This window comes from Leiobunum rupestre, chromosome 4, assembly GCF_980474605.1.
Source record: "Leiobunum rupestre chromosome 4, qqLeiRupe1.1.hap1, whole genome shotgun sequence".
Taxonomy (NCBI): domain Eukaryota; kingdom Metazoa; phylum Arthropoda; class Arachnida; order Opiliones; family Sclerosomatidae; genus Leiobunum; species Leiobunum rupestre.
The window spans coordinates 58,277,650-58,284,423 of NC_143387.1; positions in this window are offsets into that span (position 1 = coordinate 58,277,650).

A 6,774-nucleotide genomic window follows, 5' to 3' on the forward strand; every position below is an offset into this window, starting at 1 on the left:
TACAGTCCCGTGACGGATCAGTCTTGTACCACCCGACGCCCCGAGCCGAAACAAAGTGGTTCCATGAAACCTGCCAAGAGTCCGTAACCAGAACCGAAACCCGTGTTTTAAGGTAGCTTTTGGTGCGAGGCAAAAAAACCATCGGCCGCGCAGGATGGTTGATAGCCGCTACTGTGGCACATTTGTCTGCCATCTCGTTCCCTGGGATACCGGAATGAGCCGGACACCACAATAGTTTAACACACCCGGGGTAACCGTGACAGAGGCTCCGGAAACGTAACACTTGAGGGTCAGGGCCGTCCCCCAAAATCATAGCCAAGGTCGATTGGGAGTCGAAGCATACGACAATGTTCCCGAGACCTTCACTGCGAGCGAAAGCCACCGCTTGATTAATGGCAAAGAGCTCCACCGTGTTAATCGGGTGGCCCGGATCCACAACGAACGGACGAGCGACATCGCGATCAGGAATGCAGAAGCTGGCGCCGGCACAGCTGGAAACGTCCTGGAGGGAGCCGTCGGTATATATGACCACGGAAACGCCGGCCATGGCATGGAGTTCGTAAAAGAAGAGCTGGCGCAACTCGACATCCGAGAACTCTGACTTTGAGGAGCGCAGCCAGCGACAGTTGACGTCCGCCTGGACAGGGGTCCAAGAAGGAAGGGAAATAAGGCTGGGAGAAGGAACCAAATCATGAAGCCAGTCAAGATTAAGAGTGACAAGTTGACGCCAGTATTTGAGGATCGTTGGAGTATTATGTATCGTCCAGAAGTGTTCAAAGTGACTGAGAGTGGCCACCGAGCCAGTTATGTAGCGCCTGTAGTAGTCGGGAGCATCGGCGGCTGCGGCCAGGTTGACAAACTGCATACCCAGCAGATCTCTACGGTGGGAAAGCGACATGGTCGCCGCTTCAGCTTCCATTAACTGAATACTCGTCGACTTGGGAACACCCAAGATGACACGAAGCGCAGCATTTTGGAGACGGTCCAAGCGCCGTAAGTGGGTGACAGCCGAGGAATTATAGACGATGCTAGAATAATCGATCCGGGAGCGAATAAACTGCAAATACAACACCTTGAGGGCGCGGCGAGAGGCTCCCCAACATGTACCAGAAACCGCGCGAAACAAATTTAGCCGTTGAATGGACGATCGATATAAGGCATCAACGTGGGCGCGCCAGGTCAGTTTATGATCGAGGGTAACACCGAGGTAGACCAATTGTTCGACCCTCGCCAAAGGAGAGGTCCCGAGTGAAAAGTAGATGTCATCGTAAAAGGCCACGCTTCGTTTGCGGGAAAAGACCATGCATTTGCACTTAGACGGTTGAAAAGTGAGGCCCCATTCGCTACAGTACTCCACCATATTGTCAAGTGCAATCTGTAAGTGCTCCTGCAGAGTGACGGCATGAAGACCAGTGACCCAGAGCGCCAGATCATCGGCATGCTCACCGTGTAAAACGCCCACTGGGCAAGAGTCCGTGATGGCCCCGAGGATGACGTTGAAAAGCGTTGGGCTAAGTGAACTCCCCTGCGGAGCGCCTGGCTTGACCTCGAAAGTGTCCGATACCGTCTCCCCAATTCGTATCGCCGCCGTCCGTTCACGTAGAAAATCTGCCAGCCAATGAAAAAGGGAGCCAGACAAACCCGTCGCCCGAAGTTTCTCCAAACAGGGCATCATGGTGAATGCTTCCAAAAGCGTCTTTCAGATCCAAAAAGATAGCCACACAAGAGTGTCCCCTGGCAAGGGCCAATTGAGTATCCTGCACGAGGCGAACTAAGTTATCCGTTGGCCGCCTGCCCTTACGAAAGCCGGATTGGGAATCCGGGATGACAGCGTTGTCGTCCAAGAACCAAGTCAAACGACCTAGCCCCAGTTTATCGAAGACCTTGCCAAGTGTCGGAAGTAAGGAAATTTCCCGGTAGGAAGACGCCTTTTGGGGATCTTTGCCTGGCTTGCAAATCGGGTGCAAGATAGCGTATTTCCAAGCCTTTGGGTAGGAGCCCGCTTCCCACAAGGAGTTAAATATCTTCAGGAGGGATTCACGGAAGAGCGAGGGTGTGTTCGTCAACATCAGATTGGAAATATCGTCGGCGCCTGGAGCTGTGTTCTTTAGGGACGACAAGACCGCCCTCCATGTTGGGGCTAACGTTGTCTTAATGAGCTATAAACATTTAAAATTATGTTTTTCTCTTTACTTAACAATAAACCTTAATCATGCTTTTTATAGTAACCTCTTGGGCTATTTAAAATATTTGGAGCTTCCATTATGGAACTTTCTTTAACAAAATAATTCGGCTGTATTCAGTAATCAAACTCATGACAACATGAAATTAACAAATAGATTCCAATTTCGGTTCCTAGATGGCGCGAAAAGACGATGAAAATCACGAAATTTGAAATCAGACAAAATATTTTTGTTCCAAATGGTTCCAAAGCGAGGCATTTAACTAAATTTTTGTAATTTTGGCTAAATTTCAACCATTTTAGTAAATTTAGGCAACATCGTGTGATTTGTGGAATTTCAAAAAAGCAGTGAAATTTCAATCGCAATTGCATAATTTTACTGAGATTTAGCATTATTTACTTGATTTTAGTTAATTACAAAGTTTTGAAACAATTTGGAGCAAAAACAATTTTGTCTGAATTTTTTAAAAATTTCAAAGGGGGGGGGAACCCTTACATTTTGTTGATTTCCCATGTAAAATCCCCTACGAAATTTTTGTTGTTGAAAATGTTTTAACAATCAGCTAGGCCAATACCCAAGGCACCACCTTAGGCCTAAGTCGTCAAGCGACTTTTGAAGCCTTTAATTCAGGTGGCCGGGTTACAATGCGTAGGAGGGTGGTGGCAAGCCCTTCATGCCACGCGATCGAGCCAACAGCTCCCTACACTAACTATTACCGTTAACCTCAGCAAGTTTTTAAGGAAGGGGAAACCGAAGAACTCGGGGGAAAACCCCTTAAACCAGTGGGGAGAGAACTTGCAAACTCAACGCAGAAGGAGTTGTTCCGAGTTTTCACCCAGTTTTTGGTTGGCATGGTGAAAAACCCGCACTCCGGCCCGTAAGACAAACATTTCTTGGTTACCCTTCGTAATGGTAATTCAAAGACTACCGTGTACCGTATCAGTCACTTATTTTGTCATGGGCTCTTGGACTATTCGTGTTACGCCTTGTAATGTGTAAAGTTTACGAACGAAGATGTTCTCTCAACGTGTTCGTTAAAAAAGTGCCTTAAATACAGCTTAAAGGCCTATAGAATAGTGACAACGTTTTCTCGTGCGCGAATTTCAACCCTTCCCATCCTACACATGCCAACCTTTTGACGACAGAGAGCTTGACCAGCTTGACTGGCAGCGTGACTAGCTTGAGTGGCAGTATGGTCTCTTGCCAAAATAAATTGGCATGTGTAGGACGCGCACGAGAAAATGTAGTCTGTTCTCGGCCCTTGAGCCATTATTTATAAAACGCTTACTCCCAGAAATACATGTATTTCTGTTACTCCTCAATGTAATAAACGTCAAACCAACCAATTGAACTGTGTGTTTGAAAGAACTACAATATACACTTTAGGTTTTAGTAGGAATCAATTTAAGATTAACTCGTAATACCTTAGCGCAGATCTAGGCTGAGAAGCCAATTAGCGGAGGCCGGATTAAGTGTCTGAATATTATTAATAAGTCCGTAGTTACTTCAATGAGATTGGTAGACTTCGCAAAACTAAGAGTTCGGGTGATTGGTCAGCTTATAAGCAGGCCCTCACTTCCTATCATAAGGCCATCCGGGAAGCCAAACAGGCTTCCTGGGGGGATTTTTGTGAGAGTATCTCTGATATAGTGATATTCCCACTACAGCCAAACTTATTTAAAATTATGGCCCATGACAATACAAAACATCTGGATACTATTAAGTGGGGTGGCGGAGTGGTTAGCACTTTCGCCTCGCAGCAAGAGGAACCGGGTTCAATCCCAACTTGTGGCTCTGGGTGCAAACTCGGAACTACTTCTTCCGCGTTGAGTTTGCAAGTTCTCTCCCCGCTATATTAAGCGGTTTTCCCCCGAGTTCTTCGGTTTCCCCTTCCATAAAAACTTGTCGAGGTTAACGGTAATAGTAAGTTTAGGGAGCTGTTGGCTCGCGTGGTATAAGGGCTTGCCACTAGCCTCCTACGCATTGTAACCCGGCCACCTGGATTAATGGCTTTAAAAGTCGCTTAAGCCTAAGGTGGTTCCTTGGTTATTAGCCTAGCTGATTATTAAGTTGAAGGATGGTAGTTACTCCAGTTCTGGAAAGGAAACACTGACACATATGCTGGAGGTTCACTTTCCAGATTCTAAGGTCACTGACACAGATGACTCTTATGATCCTCCTCTGATCGGGGGTTTTAAGGGGTGTGCAAAATTTTTGGTTAGACCAAATAATTCGATCGAATACCAAATCGAAAATTCGATTCGTCGAATCGAATAGCACTTGGGAAAGTTCGTGAATATTCGTTTTTCTTGATCAAATAGTAGAATATTCGAAAAGATAGGAAAAAAGTATTTGGTATTTTCAAATAGTTTGCAAACTGGTCGAATAACCGCGGGTCTTTTTCTAATTTGTTGAGTTTCAAGGCCATCAGAGGAGAACGCTGTGAAATTTCCGAACTAGTGCTTATTTCTGGCACCTCTCTTTAGGCAACATCGGCAAGGACCATATAAAGAGTAACTTGCACGTCCATTACTGCCGTGCAAAGCACAAAAGCATTAATGACCAAAACCAAAATATGGAGAAAACCCGCGAAATTCAAACTTTCTTTGCCTTAAGATACCCCCACTTACTTCTTTCAAGTTTATATAGTAGACTTGGATTTTTCAACTCAAATTATATTCAGGTACTAAACAATTTACAGGCCAAACGATATTTCAGAAATATCATTAAAACCATGTCTTAAAACGCGAAAAAAATGCGTTTTGATTTGACTTTTAAAGAAAATAAACACATAAATGCGTTTTCGGTTTGAAAATAATGCAAAAACCTAAAATAATGCGTTTTGCAACAAGTCATTTCTCTAAGAACAAAAATTTTAAATTCGAAAATTAGTTCAAAATTGTATTTAACGTGTAAAATAAGGATAAATAAAACCAAAATCTGTAAATCGAAAATTTGGTCGTTAATGCTTTTGTGCTTTGCACGGCAGATTATTCATACCGTGTGTCAGCGTGGGAAATAAGGCGGTGGCAGTGGGCAAATGACCAGTTTAAAAATTTCCCGGACCAGTTTATTAATTAAATCGGAGCGGGGTTAGTGGTCCACTGGACCAGTTAATTAATTCAAGGTGTTTTAATTTTTTTTAGTGGTTCTGCTTGAATATTTTGCAATTGGTAGTTCCAAATGTTATATTATTAGTCTTTGGATTTAGAGGTCTGTGTAACGGCGGCTGTGGCCTTGAAAAATGCCCGCTTGTAAGTGAACCGCGATTCCGCATTAAAAGTCGAGAGAGGGTGTCTGGCAGCTCTAGCTTCTGGAAGCTTCGGCCGGGGCCGCCAGTCCCTTTGGCCAGTCTATCACTCAAGTCCTTAAGTATAACGTTTTCATACCATAGTTCCTAAACGTTTCTAAAGGTATATAGCTTTAAACTGCTAAAAAGTAATAAATTTTCATATACATTTTTTGTAAGCTCATAAATAGGCTATAAAATACTAATTAGTTATAAACGATATTTTACGTTTAGTTTAGTTAGTTTGTACACTCCAATTTGAATTTACCCTATTAAAAACGGTTAAAAGTTAACATAGTAAAAGTACATACGCTATTCCAATGTAGCAGACGATCTGCACTGGTCATGGACCAGTTTATTTATTTTAGGCCAGGGGGGTCACTGTTCAAATGTCCACTTTAAAAAAAATCGTTATTTTCCAGCCTGCCGTGTGCAGAGAAATCGGATAACAAACTAGAACGCTTAATCGAATCATGGAATCTTAAATTGAGATTCCATGATCGAATGGCTGACAAGGTAGCAATTAGATTCTTGGCTAAAACGACAGTAACGCCATCTGCGCTGCCTAAAGAGGCGTGCTCGCGCGTAACTTGGTTAAAATCCCCTCCCCCCCATTGAAATTAATTTAAAGTTGGCGATAATTAAACTTTAATTAACCAACCAAATGATATAAGAAATATTCCACTGACAATTTTTCCCGTTTATATGAACTTAAATGTAATATAAAATCGTCTTGAAAAATCGTTTATCGCTTTATAACATTCAAAAATAATATTTTTCCCGCACCATGTAGATAACCGAGCATCTGCTCGTCTAGGTAAAGTTTGTGTTGTCAACGCGCGTATTAGAAAGAACAAGTTGGCAAGCCAAAATATACCTCTCCTCGGAAGAATTGTCCCTAGCGGTATTAATTTTTCGAGATGACTTTTAAAGATATATCTCCGCAATTCCGAGTTATTTACTAAAAACGTAATCCCGGTTCAATCCCGCCCGGTATAAAATTTTAATTATAATTAAAATAATTGAGACGAAACAACCGAGTATAATTTATTCAGAATATTATAAATTAAGTAGTTACAACAGCGAGTTAGACGTACTAAAACAATGCACAATTGAATTTAACCATATTTACGGTACAAGTTTATCAGTTAAATATAATACGAAGCCAATTTTAATGAAAGAAATATCTACAGAGGGTATTTGTATTTTTCTCGCTAACGAAATACTTGCCGCATCTTTAACGCTCATTTAATTTCAAATTAAACAGCTTAATCGGTCGAGAAAACGTTTAAAATAAATTAC